Source organism: Budorcas taxicolor, chromosome 19, assembly GCF_023091745.1.
Source record: "Budorcas taxicolor isolate Tak-1 chromosome 19, Takin1.1, whole genome shotgun sequence".
Lineage (NCBI taxonomy): Eukaryota > Metazoa > Chordata > Mammalia > Artiodactyla > Bovidae > Budorcas > Budorcas taxicolor.
Window position 1 is genome coordinate 39,630,470 of NC_068928.1, and position 22,203 is coordinate 39,652,672.

At 45.0% G+C, this 22,203-nt stretch overlaps 1 pseudogene; it reads left to right on the forward strand.

Annotated features, from left to right (window-relative positions):
* Positions 1-21,225: 21,225 nt before the first annotated feature.
* Positions 21,226-21,875, forward strand: LOC128065436 (60S ribosomal protein L19-like; annotated as a pseudogene).
* Positions 21,876-22,203: the final 328 nt, after the last annotated feature.

The window sequence follows — 22,203 nt, forward strand, 5'->3', positions numbered from 1 at the left end:
TCCATCCACTTCATTTCCTATCTTTCTTTTCTCCACTCACTTCCCAATTCTCATGCTTTAGTCCTGCCAGAAATATTGATTGCTTAATCCTGCAAGGAATTTAGAATTACTGCTGCTTTGTAGTTTTGAAGGGTAGTGAGAAGCAATTCAGGAGACAAACTTAATGGGGTGAAAGGTGAAAGAAAAAGCAAAATAACTTTCTTATTGCCAAGAGCTATGAAAGGAGCTTTTAATTATTGCAGTACTTTGTGTTGTGAAGTACAAGAAATTCTTTAACTGGTCAACCTTCACTTCATTCTCTTCCCTTATATACTGAAACTTGCTTTTGCTAATAGCTCAGTTGCAGATGGTGTCTCTAGGAAGTAAAGCTTGGTGAGAGAGAGAGAGCACATGAGGATTGCTTTGATGCCCTGATGATTAATCACTAGGTTGCCAAAACACTTGACCGCTGGATTGCTCTCATATCTCTTATCTCAAGAATTAGTAGTCCAAGGCTGAAAGAAAGAGATTGATGTGCAATTAGTCTTTAATACTCTCTAAGTGGGTACTTTGGCCACCTCATGCAAAGAGTTGACTCATTGGAAAAGACTCTGATGCTGGGAGGGATTGGGGGCAGGAGGAGAAGGGGACGACAGAGGATGAGATGGCTGGATGGCATCACTGACTCGATGGACGTGAGTCTGGGTGAACTCCGGGAGTTGGTGATGGACAGGGAGGCCTGGCGTGCTGTGATTCATGGGGTCGCAAAGAGTCGGACACGACTTAGCAACTGAACTGAACTGAACTGAACTGAAGTGGGTAGTTGTTAATAAAGCCGTATGCAGCCCTCAGCCACACAATAGTTCTCTGGAATGAGAAGGTATAACCATGAAATAAACTCATTTAGACATAAGTTCCTTCGGACCTGAAAATAGTTGGTTTTGGGGATGTTGTGCTCTGGTATGGTTGTAACTTGAAGATCATGTTGATAGTTCCAAAAGAGTGAAGGACATTTTATCCAAGTCCAAAATCACCCCTGAGGGAAGCAGCATGGAGAGACCTTTAAAAGGCTACAGTGTAGCAGAGCAAAGTGAAGAGCCCAGCTAAGTGTCTTGTCTTTTAGGAGCCTTTCTGATGGATTGTCTAGGGAAAGGATCCCTCTTCTTGTGTTTGATGAGGGACACCCTTGGTTAGGGTCAGCTTGTGGACGGATAACCCTCTCCACCGAGGCTAATGCAATTTTGAATGCTTTTGACACTGGACAAAAGAGGCTGAATTCAGACAGCTAGAGAAAACTTAGGAGTCTGATCCCTTTTATAAATTTAGGAGCTTCTAGGTTTGGCCTTGAATTAGTATTTGCAATTTCTGTTAGGGGACCAAAGTTCTCATATAAAATGAAGCAATATGAGAAGGGAAATGGAAATAAAGGAAAGAAGGGAGAACTGGAGAAGTCTGGTAGTAGGGCTGCAGAAAGAAACAGTGTATAATTGCTTATAAAGAAGAGATAAGATATGAGAGTGGTAGGTAAAATTGTGGTTGGGGTAGTGAAAGGGAATAATTGCAGTAAAGATTCACAGTTTATTTCAAGGAGGCCCCATTAGAGAGTAAAGCGTCCCCTTGATTACAGTAGTGTTACCTTTATGGTTGGAGGATCGGCCTGAAACCCTTAAACTGGGGGATGCTATGCAGACAGTTTTACTCGGGAAACTAGATTATATTAAGCAAATAATTTATATCTAGGACATTTTGCTTAGCACTGCTATCTACGTAGTTCAAGAGAATATTCCAGGATTAAGGAGGAAACGATATGGATATACCAAGCTAAAAATTATTTGTATTCTTGGAGTATTAACATTCCCCTGCAGGTGGTTTTATATGTTTTAGGTCAACCTGGAAACTATAATATTATTCCTCTCCCCTTCATTTTAGATACAAGTGAGGATGATGCATAGAAGAGCAAACAAACCAGAATATATGAATTTGAGTCAGAGAATGCTAGAGCTACAAAAGGGCATTAATTTGTCTAGTTTAGTGGCATCGTTAGGCAGTGAAAAAACAGACCCAGAAAGGTTGAGAAAGTGTTGGGAGTAAGAAGGGAGAAAATGGTGACTAACGTTGTCTGGAACCTACTATATACTAGGTATCACAGTACCTTTGCTTTTATTATCTAAACTATTAAGCACCTTGAGGCTAAAGAATGGAAAGGATAAAAGGCAAGTCCTTATTATTCTGAGCAATATGTAGGAGATAAGAGGAGGTAGCAGGTCACTTTTTCCTGTCAAATCATACAGAACAGGGGAGCCTGGTGTGCTGTGGTCCATGGAGTTGCAAAGAGTCAGATACGACTTAGTGAGATCACATAACTTAGCGACATAACAGCAAAATCACACAGGGCTAAACCAGAGGAAGTGGTGTCAGTATTTGGAAGTGAAGTTATTCTCAGGAAGTACTTCCTAAGTAGTTGAGACGACTCATGAATAACTTCTCTATTCCAAGGGACCTTCTAAAAATGTGATGGTCAGAGACCAGCTACAGGCAAGGCTGGTAGGAAACAACCTTACTGTTGCCTCTGGGATTGATTTGCATTCTAGAAAATCAGGTCATGACCTGAGAATATAGGATTAACCTTAGGGAACAAAATGGAACTTCTCATCCTAAGAGGGCTTCAAAGAAAGCAGTATATATACTATGCATTAAGAAGAAAAAGTCCTATGGTTACTGTACTTTTTTTTTTCAATATTTTTGTTTTGTTTTGCAACACACTTTGAAGTCATGAAACAATTTGTAATTTTGGAAAGACTCAGTACCAAGTTCAATGTTGATAATCGCATATGGCAGCCTGGGAGTTGACATTGTACAAAAATAAGTTTGTATTTGATGTAGTTGTTTGATATGATATTCCAAGAGTTATACCATGAGGGTTGCTTCTATGGGAAGCAATAATATCATCAGCTGGATCACGTCCTGAGTACAGGGCAACTTCTGGGGAAGATTATGGGAGGGTCTCATCTTTGGAAGCTTCTGGATCTAGTGAGAGATGACTCTTAAACTTGAGTGGGAAGTGGAGAGATTGGTGTTTATAAGTGAACACACTGATGCAGGTTATAAAATAAAACAATAACCTAGTACAGAGGGAAGCAAAGCAAAGAAATAATGGGAAAAATGCAGAGTTAACCAGAAAAGATTCTTTGAAGGTAGTGAAGATAGAGGACATGAAACAGAGGGAGGAAGGTGATTGGAGAGAGAAAACTTATAGAAAGTTTCTTTGTGTTTTGTGCAGAGGGCTGTGAATGGAGTAGTCAGGATAATAAAGGAAAAAATATTAGGAAATGAAGGAACAATCTTGGTGGCCTGAATGAGGAATTTGAATTTGATTTGGTAAGCAGTAACAGAATAGAGCATGATGAGATGAACACAATGTTCAGGACTTTTGCAGCTATACTAGGTCATGGAAGCGGAAAAACTTGCTAGGATATTATTGTTCTTGTCCAGATGTAAGGCCCTAAGAGCGGCAACTAGAGTAAGACAAGGGGAAGGAGAAGAAAGGGAGGGGGTCAGTAGAATTAGCTAGGTTTGATGATAGTTTGGATGTGAGGAGAGAAATAAAAAAGATAGGCTAAGGTTGATAACCTCAGGACATATTTATACTGTTCATGGTGATGAGATTTTGGAAAGAGGTAGCTGCTTTGTTTTTAAGAAGTAGAAAATGTTTATTAACCAAATATTGATGGGATATGTCTGTGTTCAGTATTGCAGAGTTTAGTAGGAGAGATAGCCCCTGGAAAATAGTTGAGTGTGTGCTATGTGCCCAGATGGTCACCTGCACTCTGCGTTTTTCAGATTGGAGAACCAGGTGAAAGAGAGCTGATGCCTGGGGTGTACCCTCAGACTTCAAGAATGCTATCCCACTCTGGATCTGGGAAAGAAAATACAGTTTTTTGCCAGTTTCTTCCCCGTTAATGCTTTGAAAATGAGATATGACTAGCCTGTGGCAGCATGTGCCTGTGGATGCACAATTCTCTGGCTTGATTCTTGGAAGGCCTTTTTCTCTCCCTCCCTGGGGGTCATTTGTATCTCTGGTTCCTTCTCCCAGAGCCATAAAGTGGGAGCCCCCATTTATTAATTGGGTTGGGACTGGGGAGGGGGTCGCCGGGGGACTCTTTAGTGCAGCAGGCGGGGGTCTTCCAGAATGAGCCCATTAGCCAGCCCCAATGGCAGCTGAAACGGGGCTGCAGCCAAGTCCTCTCGGTTTCAAAAACCCTCCATCGCCTGCAGCAGATCAGAACAAGGCCTGCGGGAGCCCTTAGCTTCTGATTGCAGCTGTGAGGAAGGACAAAACAATTTATAGGAAGCCAAGTAGCTCCTGCCTCACTGTCTCTTCCTTTCTGACTTTGGGGAGGGGAAAGACCAGGATGCGGTGTCCCCTCCCACAATAGCTTCTCAAACAGCACATATAGGCCTAAGTAAGAGAGAACAGGATGAGTGTATGTGTATTGATTGGACATCTACACCTATGCTCTGAAAGTATTTACACATGTCCTTGCTTTCTTCCATCCACACACAGTTGTATTGGCTTAAGCAGTCACTGGTTATACAGAGTTCCCTAGGGCAAGGCCAAATGTGTGCTCAGACTCTTAAACAGTCATAAGTTGTGTGTTGGGGGCAGGGTGGGTGTCATGCTTTTTTTGTGCCCCATACCCACCTTGTCTCATCTGCTTTGTCAAGATTCAGGGTTAGAATTAGATTACCTTTTTAACATTTCTTCATAATGAAAGGAGTTTGGCCTCCTGCTGGAACTCACTTGTTTGTCCCTTAATTTAAGCCAGTTTGAGAAGGCAGGTATCTACAGAGGAGCTTCTCTATGCTGTAGCCCTGAGAGAAAAGTACGAAGGGCAGGAATATTTCACTTCCTGATGGAAGGACAGTATGTCTTCTTCCTGACAGAATCATAGATGACCAGAGCTAGAAAGGAAACTAAAGACCATCTAATTCAACTTCCCAATTTATGGAGAAAGAAACTGAGGCTTAGGGAAGGGAAATGCCTTGTCCACAGTCTCACAGTGAGTTAGCGGCAGCCAGCCAAGACTAGAAGCCAAGAGTCTAGGATCTTAACCTACTGAGTATAGAGCCTCCAATTTTAAGATCATCAGTTCCTGACAGTCCTATGCTTCCTCAAGAAAGTAAGGCTGTGAGATTTGAGGGGCAGGTCAGGAGGGGAAGGACAGATTGAGGAAGAAAGTTAGGTTAAAAACTTAGTAGAAAAACTGGGAAGCTTTATATGTTTTTACCTCAAAGACCCAATGACATGCAAATTGTATGACTAATTTTTATTTAGAGTCAAGAACTCTGGCTCGTTGGGAAGCAAGTGGCAAGTCATAACCAAAGATCCTGATGCCTCAGAGTTACCCCAAATTCAGGGAGCTTGTTGCCAGCCATCATCCAGGGGTTGAATAGTACGAAAAGATCCTCAGAGATTTTGTGAGGAATTTACCCTAAATTTCAACTCATGCTCCTTTGCGTTACAATAAAGCGTATTGAAAATAATCAGAAGGAAAAGAGAAAGAAAACATCTCAGTTGCTGGGAAACTAAGGGGAGCTGCTGAATGAGAGAAGGGATTATAGAACTCTTAGTAAAATAAGATACTCTGAGATTACAGGCAAATTGGGGGCTAGGGGAGCTCTACTCCTCTCCCTTATTTTTTTAGTTTTGGATTGTTGGTTTTCTTCTTTGGTGGAGCGGAAGGAAGGTGGTGTGCTCCATAGTGACCTAAGTCCTGAATAGTGTGCTCACTGGGCTGACTGGCATGGAAGTTTCTAAAGTCATCTCACTCTGGTGCTGAGACTCCCTTCCCCTCTTTGGACCTCTCCCAGATGTCCCTTCCAATGCTTATTTTCTGGGTATATGAGTCTGGGAGCCGCTGAGCCAGGAGGGGAATGCTAACTAGTTCCTAAACTGGAAGCAAAATCTTAGGAGAAAGGCAGCTTAGAGATAGATCTAGGTCTAGGTTATAGGTGTAGGTCAGAGAGGCAGGGGGTTTGTAAAATGAGTTTCGATTGCTGATGACAAATAGATCCCAGTATGTATCTTTACATTTTCTCCATCATACCGTGGTTGATAGCACAAGAGAAATGTGAAGTTGGTCCCCATGCAGATTCATCCCTACATAGGGAATATACAAACCTACCTGCCCAAACTGTGTCAAATCTACTGTCCCACAAACCTCCTTTCTGTCTCATAGGAAGTCCTGAGCCTTTCTTCAAGAAGATGTTTAGACAAGAGAGCCTTCAGAACAATCTGATTATCTAATCTAAAGCTAGTTATCCTCTTTTGAGTCACTTTCTTGCATTAATTTTGTATTCATGTCGAACCTTCATTGCCCTTTATAATTCTGGGTTTCAGAGCTTCCTTTTATGTTGAATTCCCAATTTCTCTCTTAATTATAGGAAGCATAGTTTTTACTTTACTAGACTGGGAGCTACTTGCCTGGAGTTAGGAATCTTAGAAAACTTAAAACTGTCCTTGGGCATGTACTTAAGGTTCATCTGAATCCTTCTCAGCTCTGTAAAGTAGAAGAGTGGTGATCTTCGTCATCACTTTACCTACTAGGGCCACGCTCCTTGAGTGAAAGAGCATATACGCTTTTTGGTGTCTGGCCCCTTATCTCATGTCTAATGTTACATGTCATTTTCTTTTACAGGTGACAGCAGCAGGAGGAGGAATGGCCCCTGAGGAATTTGGTAATGTCCATTAGTTACCTGACATCCGGAGTCCTGGCAAATTCACTCTCTTTCACAGAGTTTCGAGCCAGGTAGGGATCTTAAGCTAATCAGAGGTCACTGGGCTGCTTTTATAAGGGATTAACACTTATACACACACACATACAGTCTCAGGGAAGTTCTTAGTCCCAAAGATCTCCAGGGGAGTTACCTTAGCTTTTTTAAAAAATTCTTATCCATTATGGTTTATTATAGGATAGTAAATATAGTTCCCTGTACTATGCAATAGGATCTTGTTTAATCCTTCTGTATTTAACAGTTTGCATCTGCTAGTCCCAAACTCTCAATCCATCTCTCTCCCTTCCCCTTGGGCAATGGCACGTCTGTACTCTATATCTTTAGATTCCACATATAAGTGATATCATTTAGTGTTTGACTTTCTCTTTCTGACTTACTTCGCTTAGTGTGATAATCTCTAGGTCCATCCGTGTTGCTGCAAGTGGCACTGTTTTATTCTTTTCTATGGGTGAGTAGTATTCCATGGCACCCCACTCCAGTACTCTTGCCTGGAGAATCCCATAGATGCCTCCTGCAGCCTGGTGGACTGCAGTCCATGGGGTCGCGAAGAGTCGGGCACGACTGAGCGACTTCACTTTCACTTTTCACTTTCATGCATTGGAGAAGGAAATGGCAACCCACTCCAGTGTTCTTGCCTGGAGAATCCCAGGGACGGGGGAGCCTGTTGGGCTGCCGTCTATGGGGTCGCACAGAGTTGGACACAACTGAAGCGACTTAGCAGCAGCAGCAGCAGTATTCCAGTGTATATATGTCCCACATCCTCTTTATTCACTCATATGTTGATGGACATTTAGGTTGTTTCCATGTGTTGGCTATTGTAAATAGTGCTACTATGAACTTATAGGGGTGTATGCATCTTTTCAGATCATAGTTTTGTCTGGATATATGCCCAAGAATGGGACTGCTGGATCAAATGATAACTCTGGTTTTAGTTTTTAAAGGAACCTCCATACTGTTTTCCATCTTGGCTGCACCAATTTACATTTCCACCAACAGTGTTGGGAGGGTTCCCTTTTCTCTACACCCTCCAGAATTTGTTATTTTTAGACTTTTTAATGATGGTCATTCTGACCAGTGTGAGGTGGTACCTCATTGTAGGTTTTTAAAAAATTAATTAATTTTTTTTTTGGCTACCCTGGATCTTTGTTGTGGCGCACAGGCTTCCTCTAGTTGTGGCGAGCGGGAGTTTCTCTTAGTTGCAGTGCACAGACTTCCCATTTCAGTGGCTCCTCTTGTTGCAGAGCACAGGCTCTAGAGCATGAAGACTTAAGTAGCTGTGACACATTAATTAATTGCCCCATGGTATATGGAATCTTCCCAGACTGGGGATCGAACCCATGACCCCTGCATTGGCAGGCAGATTCTTAACTACTGGACCACCAGGGAAGTCTCTCATTGTAGTTTTGATTTGCATTTCTCTAATAATTAGTGATGTTGACCATCTTTTCATGTATCAATAGAGACATGTCAGTAGACCATCTATATGTCTTCTTTGGAGAAATGGCTATTTAGGTCTTCTGCCCATTTTTGGACTGAGTTGATTTTTTTTGTCACTGAGTTGTATGAGCTGTTTGTATATTTTGGAAATTAAGCCTTTGTTGGTCACATCATTTGCAACTATTTTCTCCCAGTCTGTAGGTTGTCTTTTCATTTTGTTTGTTGTTTCCTTTGTTGTGTAAAAGGTTAGAAGTTTGATTAGGTCCCATTTGTTTATTTTTGCTTTTATTTCTATTGCCTTAGGAGATCTTTAATTTTTTTTTTTTGACTCTACTGTGGTGTCCTACCTTCTTTTTAAAATAAAATTTTATTTATTTATTTATTGCTGTGCTGGGTCTTTGTTGCTGTGCATCAGATTTCTCTAGTTGGGGGTCTCCTCTGTAGTTGGGAATGCAGGCCCTAGAGCACAGGCTGGGTAGTTGTGGCACACAGGCTTGGTTGCCCCACCGTATGTGGAATCCTCCCAGACCAAGGTTCGAATTCATGTGCCCTGCATTGGCAGGCAGATTCTCAGCCACTGGACCACCAGGGAATTCCAGTGTCCTACCTTCTGATTAGCAGTTCCTCCCTCCTGGCTAGAATGGGTAACCCCCTTTATTGACATTAGTGGTCATTTCATCCCTGTTCTTATCTATTGATCAGCTATTACTCAATAATGTGATGCTAATATTGGTTACTCTCAGCCTCTCTACAACACCTGCCTCACTCATCCACTATGTCATTCACACATAGCCCTGACTTCTTTTTCCCTAAAAAGCTATTTTCTCTTTCTTCTGAGGATAGGACATTGATGTCCCTTTTTACTACTTCTCATCAATTTCTCCACATCCTTCCCAGGTTTGATGGGCCATGCCCCCTGTCCACACACTATGCAGGACACCGGAAGTAGAGGTCTGCCAGCCTGCTTATTCCCATCCTCAGTGCCCAGAACTGAGCAGGGCACCAACCTACAGTGCCTACCCCTACCCTTCTTCTGGCGAGGTAGGTCCTCTCCTCTCCCTACCCTCCAACCCCAAACAGGATCATATTTCTCTCTGGGAATATTTCTCTCTATTGTTAAATATCTCCAAACAAGGAGAATGCCATGTTTACTTAGCTCTCTGGCTTGGTGACTTCCAGCCCTAATTTTTAGAGCGACATTCCTAATGTTAGATACCATCCTCTTTTCTGTAATTCACAACCATTTCTCCCATTTAGTGGGTGAGGGAAGAAGGGAACAGTAAATGGATAGTGTTAGGGTCTAATGACAGGCAGCCCTTCTCTTAGGGCTGGAAGCCTGAAGTCCCAAATGTGCATTCTACCCTATGGCCTGGAACCTTGGGGAATAACTTGAATCTTTTGAGGGAAAGGTTCTTATCTTGTGTCCATTCCTGAGGACAAGGATCTCAGACTCTTAAGAGTCTGTCCCTGTTCGTTTTCAGACACATCCAGGGAGTAGCAAATGGATCACTGTAGGGCAGAACCCATCAGTAAGTAATACTCAGTCTCCAGCTCAGAAGGCAGCTCTTGTCTGGCACCTGTAGGGAGTTGGCAGGGGTTCCAGAGCCTCTCCTGCCATTGTAGTTGATATCAGCTTACCCTTTTGACCTTAGATCTCCTCTGTCAGCAATGGCTCTTCACCCCTGCAATCCAGACAGTGTAAGCAGTAGGCCTAAGCAAATGCCAGCTCTGGGTAAGGTGCCCCCTCCCCTGGTAGGCACATACCTTGAATTGGAGGTGAGGCAGTTAGGGTGGGATGGATGGAGAGTTAGGTGTTCGAAAGTAGGAAATGTCTCTGGAAGTATTGGGTACCTAGAGTACTGTGCCTACCCCTCTGTCAATCTGGATGTCTGATCCCTCAAAGCTTCTGGGCCACTTGGGCTGCTACAGCCTTGGTTTTTGCCACACGAGGGCGCTGCTGACCAATTAAAACTCCTGCCCCTGAGCAGATAGCATTTGGGTGAAGGGAGAGGGGGGCACCACACTCTTTCCCTGAGACAAAGGTGAGAAAAATACCCAGAGAGCCTGAGTTCAGAGGCCCAAGGAGCCAGAAGAATAGTTCATTGTTCTTGCACTTGGTCTTCCTTTAAAAATGGCCTGAGACCCTGAATGCTCTTCCCTAGGGGACTGACATGTCGATTCACAGTCAAACCTCGGAAGCCTCCTAGTTTTAGGCACCAAACACCTTGTACAGGTGTTTCTCTCTTTAGGGGTGTAACAAGCTCCACCTGTCGTCAGCCTCTGTAGACAGTCACTTTCCAGCCCAGAGTTTGGAGGTATCTGGGTTTTCAGAGAGAGAAAAAAAAAAAGTCTCTTATGATAATTGTTTCAAGAGAAGTAGCTCTTAAAGAGTTAGCTCTCTTAAGAGAAAGGGAGAGACTGAGAAGACTGAGAGAGTAGCAAAGTTCAACCTTCTATGCCCCCATCACTTCTCCCAGCACAAACCTGCAGAGCTCAGATGATCTGAAAGATATTTACAGCCTGCGTGCCTAAAGGACACCCAGGACACTCTGGGGCTCTGTGCCAAAAAAGGTGTCAGAAAGCAGGATGGGATGGGGACTGCTTCGGCCCTTAAGCCTCATGGTGCTCCCATATGTGTATTGGCTCCACTAAGGATCCAAGGGCCATGGAGCCCTTGTGGGGATAAGGTCTCTCACATTTGGTCCTCAGTCTCCAGGAAGCCCTTCTATGCTGAACAGGCTAAGGGAGATGACAGAGGTTCTCCTCCTCCCTCCTACCCCCATGCCCGAGGGTCCCTCCCCAGGAGGACAGCTTGATTAAACAGTCGGTGCTGCTGGAATTGCTGCACAGCTGGCGCTCCCCCCAGCACCCCGAGCAGAGCAGCAGCGCAGATTAAAATCTCCAATTAGCGTTAAAGTGAAGTGAGGAGGTACTGAGACTGCCAGGGAGGCCAGGAGGGGGGCCCTCAGTTGGCAGATACTCCCAGTACTGCCTGGATTCTGAGTGCCACTTTTGGTTACTCCTTTTTTTGTAGCTCCTCACCCAACAGCTCTCAGTGCCTGTTAACTTTGCCTTGCTTGGGGCCGGAAGGGTTTAGAGGGGTGGAGGACAGGACAGATGCCTTACAAAATGCTGGGGACACCATAAATGTGAAGGAGAAAAGATGCCCTACTCACAGCCTGCCAGATTGAGGTGACTTTGTACTACTTCTGCTTCTTTTTGTACAGAGAAAGAACAAGTAGGTCCCTCCAGAGCCTCTTACTTATAAGGTGCTGTCCACGCAAATGTCCATGCTGGTATATTTTATCCTATTTGACTCGTCTGCTCCCACCCAAATCATGGCTCCTTCCTTCCTCCCTCCCTCCATTTTTTTCTCAGCTTTCCTGTGGGCAGGGGTAGGTACAGCCTGGCTTGGGAGCATTGCCATGTCCTGCCACCTGGGTCCCACCATGCTTCTCGTTATCTTCTTTGCAGTTTGGGGAAGAGCAGTATACCAAGAATAGAAGCCTCAGCCTCTTGCAACCCCTGAACATCACACCCTGTCTTAAGGGCCGTCTGCCATTTACACTTCTACCTTTCATTCACCAAACCCAGAAGGAGGGCAGTAAAGCTAGCTGCAACCTTTGACTTCCCTCTGCCCCTTTAAGGGAAATGGAAGTGGGTACCCAGCTGACTGAACCTACTCACACCTCCAGAAATTAGACACCAGGGCACAGTGCCACCCTCCCAGGCTGGCACATGCTACCCTGGCAGAGGTTCAAATAGCTTTCCCCCATACCCCCACCTCTATGTCTTCCTCTTCTCTCTCCCTCTTTCTTCCTCTCTCTCTCTTTTTTTTTCTCAGCTCAAAGCACAGCTGAGCCTTAAAAGGGGGGTGGGGGGGACCAAGCTGGGGCAGGGGGGTGGAGAGCTCCAATAGCACGTTTTCACCTGCCATTTAATTGGATGTATTTTTAATTAATGGGACCTCAGGGACCAACATGAGACAATCTGATCTCTGAATAGGGACAGGGGAGAGATTGGGTAGGGGAGGAGGATTGGGCCACTGGGTGCGGTTACCAGGAACCCAGGCCCATCAATCACTGGCCACTTTGCGTTCTGGCATGGAGAATAGCAAGGTGGAGGAGGAGGAGAGGCACTGGGATTTCCCCCCAATTGCCAGGACCTTCAAAAAGGATGGAACCTCACCAGTTGACTCAGTTCTGAGCCCCCATATTGCAGCCAGGAATATTAGGTAAGGCTATTTTCTTGTTCCCGAGTTTTGTGCAGTTGAGCTTGTCCCAGTGAGTGCTGTAAAATTGTGAAAGGAAGGTGAAGACAGAGCTTTGAGGTCCTTGAAGGGTGAAGATAAGAGCTAAGGACCAAAGACCCAGAGACTCTGGTGAGAGGGAGGAGAGGGGCAGGATTCAGAGATATTTCTGTGCGTTTAGACATAAAATAAGTGCCATGGAAATTACATGCAAATGAGGGCTGATGCCTTGGGATATGAATCATAGACCCTTACTGTTGTAAGGAAGAGAACTTGGAGCTCATCTTTTCAAACCTTTCATTTTACAGATGTGAAAACGGAGACCCAGAGAAGGGAAACAGTTGAATCTTGTCCTGGAGTTACTTTTGTTCCTGGATTTGGGGAATTCCTGGGAACACCAGAAAATGTAGGTAGGTAGGGTATTGGGAGCAAAGTCAAGGGGAAAGGTTTGGCAGTGTATTATTTTCCATTTCTTGGAGTCTCTTGTCTCTGACCCCTGAGTTTTGAAAGTAACTTAAGGGAGTAAGGTGGGTGCATTACTGGGGGGACATTTCCCTCATACAGTTTGTTCCAGAAGGCATCTCCATTCCCTTGCTTTCATGTAGACAGATCCTCCAGAACTACCCACTCCCATGAGATTTTACTGTATTCTAAAAGGCACAGGGGAGGAAATACATCAACTTCCCCAGTTCCTTAACCAAGATATAGATTCCCCAATGGCGACTAAATATTGAGCTTTTTCTGAGATCTTATGACAGATTTTTCTGCTGCAGTAAAAACTGGTAGAGAAAATTATGCCCCAAAATATAGCAAGGCGTGGTCTTGTCCTATGTCTAGGCCAAGAAGAGAGAATTAAAACTTAAGGCCCTGAAAGCTGAGTCAGAAATGCCCCTGTATTTGTGCAGCACCATACTTTGCCAACAAATGTCCATCTAGTCAAGGCTATGGTTTTTCCAGTGGTCATGTATGGATGTGAGAGTTGGACTGTGAAGAAAGCTGAGTGCCGAAGAATTGATGCTTTTGAACTGTGGTGTTGGAGAAGACTCTTGAGAGTCCCTTGGACTGCAAGGATATCCCACCAGTCCATTCTACAGGAGATCAGCCCTGGGTGTTCTTTGGAAGGAATGATGCTAAAGCTGAAACTCCAGTACTTTGGCCACCTCATGCAAAGAGGTGACTCATTGGAAAAGACTCTGATGCTGGGAGGGATTGGGGGCCGGAGGAAAAGGGGACGACAGAGGATGAGATGGGTGGATGGCATCACCGACTCGATGAACATGAGTTTGAGTGAACTCCGGGAGTTGGTGATGGACAGGGAGGCCTGGTGTGCTGCAGTTCATGGGGTCGCAAAGAGTTGGAGCGACTGAACTGAACTGATGGCCCAAAGCTCTTAGTGAAGCCCCGTCCAATTCTATAAGGTATTGATGAACACTGGAGAGAGGGGCATGTTTCCAGCTGTCCCCACCCCTACCTCCTTCACTGTTCAGATGCTAGAGTTAAGAAGGACTTATGGAGAGAAGTGACTTGCCCACTACATTGCCAAAGAGGGCATTTCCTGGCATCTCCTTCCTTCCTTAAAAAAGTCAACATTAAAAAAAAATTCAACATTGTTCTGTGCTTCATGGGACTAAGTTGAGGTCTGGACAAGGATGGGCAGAGAGCTTGGAAAGCTGTGTGAGTTTTAGAGACTTTGTTACATTCTCTAAGCCCCCAACACTTATCCCCTACTCCCAGAAATATGTTCTCATCTTGGTACACTCAGCATTTAATATCCCCAAAGTCCCTAGGAAAGACCCAGATGTGCCTTTCTAAGTGCCCCCAGGCTCATTCTGCCCTTTTCTTAGACCCTCAGGGCCATCTCCTTGGCTGTCTGATTCTCTGCCCTTTCTACTACCAACAAGATGAGAAGGCTGCCTTGCATTGCCCCTGCTTCCAAGAACCTGCAGGAAGAGGTGTGGCAGAGGTCAGGGAGAAGCCAGAAAGAGGGAAGATAGAGAGGGGGAATTTGGAAACTGAGGCCTATAGTCCCACCTTTGGGTGGGGTGTTGCTACCTAACTTAAAGCAGGCTATTCGTACTGAGTGTTGTTGAGGGGATTTATTAGATGGCTCTTATTTAGGGAAACAGAGCAATAGAAGAGCATTCGGTGGAGAAAGACAAGAGGCGTCAGGCTTTCTGAAGGCCTTCTTTCTCACCCTTTGTCTGCCCCTACTCCAGGATTAGAGGTATACTGGAGGAGCTAAAAGGCCCTTAAACCATTCAATTATTGATAGATTCTTGATATTTCTCTCAGGAACAAGACTTCCCTCCCCTCAATCTCCACTAGCCCTGCCTCACACTCTCAATATTTAACCAAGGGTATGACATCTACAGCCTTGGAGTCAGAGCCTGGAGCCTGCTCTGGAATCCAGAAGTAACCCTGAGCTTTTGCTGGGAAAGAGGGATAGACTTGAAGTAAGTGAACACAGAGGTAGCAGTACCCAGTATCCCCTGCACTCTATAGAAGAGGGGTTGCTGAGGGACTCTGTGTTGGTCCAGGTTTAACTTTTACTCTGTTGGGGCTCCTTTCCTCCTTCTCCGTCAGTGTGTCCCACTGGTTGGTAAGAGAGCTGGATGTCTGACCCTCCCACCTTGACACCTCGAAGGTTATCATGCAGAACTCCCAAAGACATGGAGGAGGTGAAGGAAGACATTTCAGAGGTGGCAGTGCTATGATGTCCATCAATACCTGGGGAGATAAGCCATGGAGAAGAGACAGTGACCAGAGAGGGAGCCAGGAGGAGATGCCTGCTCCTGAAAAAGCCTCCTTACCCCATCCTGTCTCACGCACCCTCTCACATGATGACAAGGCTCTGTGCCCAGGCTGTGCCAGGTTTCCTGGCTGGTGATCCTGCTCTGCCGTACAGGCAGCTGGCTCTCTGCTACAGCACAGAGCACACGTTGGGGTCTCTCACACTTCTTTCTAACTCATCTCAGTGTGTCTGTGGTGCAGATTCCTAGGGATGAAGAAGGGGACTGTGGCCCTGGAAGTAGGAAGATGGTGGGCTCTTGGGTCCTATAGGTGCCTGTCTGCCTGGCTGGAGTGGCTCTAGGGAGGGAGAAGGCTGCTGGCAGCTCAGCTGAGCTCAAGGTTCTGATGACTCATAACAATAAGAGGAGAAGGCATCCAGGCCTGTTAGAACTCCCTTTTGCCCCATTTCTCCCCAACTCTGCGCTCTGTGGATAGAGGTCTCTCATCTGGATTGTAGGGCAAGGAGAGACCCCAGCTAAGAAAGAAGAGAGGGAAAAGGGAGAGAAGATGGCAGGGAATGCTGAGCATTCCCAGGGAGAGGCTTCTCAGTGAGGAAAGGATAGGAGAGGCTAGTCTTACTCTACTGTGTCCCTGGGCTACAGACAGGGTAATGTGCTGGGCAGCTCAGCACTCCTGGGCAGTCACAGCTACTGCTCCCTGTCCTCTCTTGCCTGCCACAGCTCTGGGCACCCAGCTGACACCCCAAAAAAAATTTTTTTTAAGTAGAGGGACACTGGAAGGATTACCACTTGGTCTTATACTTTCTTTGCTGGAAACAGAAACTGTGGTCTTCAAAGGTGCTGATTTTCTCTTCCCTTACAGGCCAAGTAGCCGATGTGCATCTTCTCCAGACTTTCTGAATCAGGGGGATGATAAAATACTATGTTTAAGGTCACATCAGCAGCACAGGGCCAGAAAGAGGACCAGGAGAACTAGCCATGCCCCAGACCACAGTCCCAGGGGCCTCCCTATTTCAGCAAAAGGAAATAGGGACCTTGGATACCAGTGTATCTAGACACTTAATAAGCATCCTCCTCCTAACCTCAGAGAAGAATTGGAGGGGAGTTCTCTGAGAGAACCTAAGTTTTTATTTGCCTATTTCTGTTCTTGTCACTGATGGCAGCTCTGCTGTCCAGCAGGGATGAGGGCCCCCTCTGCTGGGATGCTCCTTGGAATCCAGAGACAGTTTTGACTGGACAAAGGGACAGGCCAGCTGCTCTTTGTGTAGGGAGATGTGACCAGTTCCACTCCCCCAGCTCCTCCTGGCAGCATCAGAAACCCAGGGACCCCTGCTGGGACACCCATAATAAAGCTCAATCCTGTACTGAACTGACATATCGCCTGGCTCTGCTATGAAAGTGGTGCTGTAAGGGGGAGGCTTGGCGCACCAGGTAGGTGTAGGCAGGTGTGGGGAGTTCAACCTCAGGAGATACAAGGATCACTCCCCAATACCACCTCTTAAACCTTCTTTCTCCTCAACCCTCCTTCAACTTCCACCTCCATTTAGCTGACTCCACTTCTGGCTTCCTCCTGCCCTCCAGTCTGAGAAGACACGGTAAGTAGTTGTCTGTTCGCTACACTTTTTTCTCTGTCACTCTCCTCTGCTCCTCCCAACTCCCAGCCAAGATTTACCCCATTTGACCTCTTCCCATCAGTGAAAGCCCTCCGGTTCTGAACCCAGAATCCCCAGCCTCTGAAACCCTCCTTCTTTTGAGAATGCCACTCTGGCTCTGAGACTGACTCACCAGTCCTCATCTTCCACATAAGTATAGCAAGGCCAAGACAAGTATGTCCACTGGCACCAAGGCCCCTGACCTGAAGCAAAGGGCAGCTCTAGGGGTACAGCAGGATTTGGCCCTGAGTGTGTATATGCCTGTGCATTGGACACACTGGTTTATTAGTGTTATTTCAGCATTGTGATGCAGGGAGAGTAAGTGTAACAGCTGCTCCTTGCTTGCAGTGTTTATTGTTACCTAGAGACAACCTCCTGGCTTTTTCCCAGCTCTCCCCACCACCCCCCCCAGCTTACCCCCCTCCCTGCCAACAGTCCTCCCCTCCCCACACTGATGGGAAATTTATGGCTTGCCCATACCATCTCTTTAACTCTCTCCTGTCCATAAGAGAGGTGGGCCAAGGGAAGCCAAAGTGAGCAGTGGGCGTGCCTAGGTCCCAGCAGGGTAGAATAGTGCATGGAGGAGGGAAGGAGAGACAGAGGGATGGAAGACACCTCTTCCCAATCTATGTCTGGACTCAGGCCCCAGTTTCCTTCCTGACTGTCATGTTAAGAGAAAAGTCTTAGGATCCCAGGCTTCTCCTCACAAGATTATTCTCTTCCCTGGGTATCTCTAAGTGCCGCCCTCCTCAGTGGACTGGCTGCTCCTGAGCAAGTACAGCAAAGTAGTATTGACACAGGAGGAATAAATGCAGAGTGGCAGAATCCCCCGGACCCCTCCTTTCTATAGAGATGTCATATTGAGTCAAACAAGAGGCTCTGGCATGAACGATGCTGGCTGGACCTCCACGGCTGAGTAGATGTCAAACATGAAACTGGCTGCTGAGCCTGGTGGGTAAAACAGCCCACCTTAACTTCACCCGAGCCCAGCACTAAGGTTCTGAGGGAGTCCCAGGCCACCCTCCAAGCTCATCTCCTTGGTCTAGTTTCCTAATCCATTTTCTCCTGCTCATTGTTTGGTTTGATACATTGGGGAAGATCCCAGGGAACTAAGGCCTCAACAGTCCTGGGGAAAGAGAAACTCCTCTATCCCCTCTGGTCCCAGGACCTTTCATGGAGGGGCATCATGTCATATATTCACCATCCCCACTGGAAACAAGAGAGGTAAAGGGATAGGATTTTAGCAGAGACGATAGAGGTTAGATATATGGAAAAACTTACTCATGGGATATAAGACTGCAGAATGGACCTACTTCTCTTTAGAGACTTTTCTTTTGCCTTGGATGGTTTTAAGTCTGTATTTACCTAAGGGACGTTGGAAGAACAGGGGTAATTTTCTGGGGCTCCTCCAGACGTGTACCTCAGTGCAGTTTCCTCCTCAGTTCTAAACCTAGTATGTGTGGTGTAAGTTTGTAAGATTGTAAGTTTACGGGCTGACAGCCTTGAGCTCCAATGCTAGTGCTGCTGTTTACTAGCTGTGCTACCTTGGTAAATCCCTTAATCTCTTTTAGGCCTAGTTTCCTTGTCTGTGAAATGCAGATAACCTTTTAAGATGGTGAAGAGAATTTAGTGAAATAATATGTGTAAAGTACCTTAGAAAGTGCCTGATACTGAGTAGGTGCTCAGTCGCTAGCGGTTGATACAGTAGAGTCTACTACTTTTTCAGAGTCATCAGGGCTGACATTTCTTCAAAGACTCTTATGCATCCCCTGGAATTATAGCCAAATGTGAGTTTGTGCAAATGCTGGGGGGTAATGTCCATAGTTTTATTGATGATTTGAAACAGGATGGCAGTCTCCTGGAAAGGAAGTAGCCCCAGTTCTTTGAGTCACACTCCAGAAGAAGTCAGTTTCCCCATACCCATGACTTCAGCTAGGAGTTCCTCAGGTGGTGTCCTGCCTGGAAGTACAACTTCATCTAGAATGGAACTGGGAGAGACAGCCAGTAAGATAACAACACAGGAATGGAAATCCCTGGTGGTCCAGTGGTTAGGACTCCATGCTTCTACTGCAGGGGGCATGTGTGTTCCATCCCTGGTCAGGGAACTAAGATCCTACATGCTGTGCAGCACAGCCAAAATAAGAAGATAGCAACACAGAGCACTTGCCAAGCACTTTATAGTTTGTAAGTGCGTTTACCTATATTAGCTCTTTTAAATACCCAGAACATCTCAGTAAAATGAAGAACTACCTGGCATTGTACTTGGTGTATTATATTTTTAAGTATGTTTAAAGTCTATAGACTATGTCATCACCTGGATATGTCATGAATTATAAAGCTCATCCATTATTTTAATCATTTAGATATGTTTACTGTTACAGATGATACCATGATGAACATCCTAACACATAAAACTTTGTGGGTTTTTTTTCATGTTTTATTGAGGTAGAATTGATATATAACATTTTATTAGTTTCAGGTTACAACATAATGGTTCAATATTTGTATATATTGCAAAATTATCGTCACAGGGAGTCTAGTTAACATCCATCACCATAATAGTTACAGAATTCTTTTTTTCTTGTGAAAAACTTCCTGTAATTTTTAAAGTAAATTCAAGGGAGTGGAATTACTGGTACAACAGATACAAATACCCCATTCCCCATAGTTATAATCATTTTATTGATGCAGTGAGAATAATATTTTTTAATCTTCCTCTTTGGAATTCTGCAGTGGGAACACAAGGGCAGGCCCTTCTCTCTCCTATACCCAGCAGAAACATTAATAATCTATCATATCCTTTTTAAAAATTAAGGTAATTGCAGTTGTAAAAATAATACAGAGAGTTCCCTTATACATTTTGCCCACTTTCACCCAGTAGTAATATTTTGTAAAACTGTAGCATAACATCACAACCAGAATATTGCCATTATTTCAATCCACCAGTCTTAGTCATATTTCCCTGGTTTTACCTGTATATGTGTATATATTAAGTTCTATGCAATTTTATTACCTCTGTAAATTCTTAAATCTGCTACCACAGTTCCAGCACCACAAGGATTCATGTTACCCTTTTAATGATCACACTTCTATGTCACCCCTTTCTTAACCCTTGACAACCCCTAATATATCCTCCACTTCTAAAATTTTGTCATTTGAAAATGGAATCATACACTGTCTAACTTTTGGGGATTGAATTTTTTTCATTCAGCATAATCCTCTGGAGATCCATCCGAGTTTTTAATATATCAGTAGTTTATTTTATTTCAAGATATGGAAGTACCACAGATGTACCATGTTTAACCATTAGTCTGTTAAAGAATACAACATTGTAAATCAGCTATACTCCAATAAAATTAAAAGTCTTTTGAAAAAAGGAACACTTTGTGCTCTGACTTTGTACTCACTTAGCAACTAATGAAAAAGCCTATTCTTGGTGTCCTGAGTGTTGTTTTATATTCATGATTATTAAGTTTCTTAACCCTTCAGTCATGGCACCTACTATTACTTCCATCTCATAGACAGGGAAAATTGAGGCTCCTAAGTGATTATCCCACGCTCACATGCTGTTAAATGGCAAAGAAGAGCTTGGGACTCAAGACAGTAGGGCTCTTTCTACTACAGCAGGCTTTCTCAGACCTTGACTAAGGTTGCTGGGAAGACAATGTGGGCAGAACCAAAAGAGAGATGTCAGAGGCAGGAAGAACACTGGAGCAGCCTGGGTCAGTCAGGTCTTCACTGCTAACTTTGCTTCATAGGTTATAAGAGCAGTGTCATGAAGATAAAGAATCTGCCTGCCAATGCAGGAAATGCAAGAGACGCAGGTTCAGTCCCTGGGTTGGGATTCCTAAAGCAGGAAATGGCAACCCAACCCAGTATTCTTGTCTGGAAAATCCCATGGGTAGAGGACCCTGGCAGGCTACACTCCACAAGTCACAAAGACTGGGACACAACTGATCACGCCAAGTGCCCATATCCTGAAGCAGGGGGCAACATAGCTTGTGCATTTGAAATCATTTCCCCTTTGACACTTCAAGGCTGAAGTGGATGAAGCCTGTGAGCAGTCTTTCCACAGACCTGGGACCTGGAATGGGAAAGGGAAAACTCAGCCTTTGGGTATGTATCAGAGGATAAATAGCCAAGGCTGTCCTTGGAAATGTGAAGTTGAGTGTCTCTGATGAGGTCTGAGGAAACTGAGTCCCATGACAAGTGAGCTTTCTATTCTGGGGTGACAGGTGGAGGGCAGAAATAGCATTTTAATAGTAAGGGAGAAATAGCATTTTTTTTTAGTGTGGTGGGGAACTATAGGTCATTTACACACAGACACATACACCTTGGGCAGGCTCAGTGTCTGGGACATGGTATGAGGGAAGCAGAGTGGAATAAAAAAACGCCAGTTCATCACTTTGCCTCTGCAGCTGCAACCAGAAGTGTGTTCAGGCTTCAGAAGAGGATTGCCTTCAGCATCCTCCACTGTGGCAAAAAGAAGGTCTGGTTAGGCCCCAATAAGACTAATGAAATCACCAGTGCCGCCTCACATCAGCAGTTCTAGAAGCTGGTCAAAGATGGGCTGATGATCTGGAAGACTATGATGGTCCATTCCCAGGCTCGATGCTGGAAAGACACCTTGACCCACTGGAATGGGATGCACATAGGCATAGGTAAGGGAAAGGGTACTGCCAGTGCTCCGATGAGAAGGTAACCTGGATGAGGAAGCTGAGAATTCTGTGCCGGCTTCTCAGAAGATACTGTGAACCTAGGACGATTGACCACTACATGTATCACAGCCTGTACCTTAAAGTGAAGGGTAATATGTTCAAAACCAAGCAGATTCTTGTGGAACATATCTGCAAGCTGAAGGCAGACTAGGCTTACAAGAAGCTTCTGGTGGACCAGGCTGAGGCCCACAGGTTGAAGACCAAGGAAGCCCGCAAGCACCGTGAAGAGCGGCTCAAGGCCACGAAGGAGGAAATCATAAGGACTCTGTCCAAGAAGGAAGAAACTAAGAAATAAAATTCTCCCCCTCTTCTCTGTACATAGTGGCCTTGGCAACTACAAGCATCACTCATTCAATAAAAAGAAACAAGTCTTTATCTGCCTAAAATAACAGCCAGTTCACATTTAGTCCTCCCTCTACCACTGCTGTTTCTTTCCAAATCATGGACAGCTAAGTCAGAAGGAGCTAGAGAATCATTTGGTCTATCCCTAAGCCTCTGGGCACTGGCAGAAGCTGACAGGTGGAAACCTAGAGTCAGCCCAAACGTGATGAATGGCAGAGATGCCAGCTTTCAGGAGAGAAAGCTTGGCTTTCCTCCTGGGAGCTGTGTCTGGCCAAAGGCTG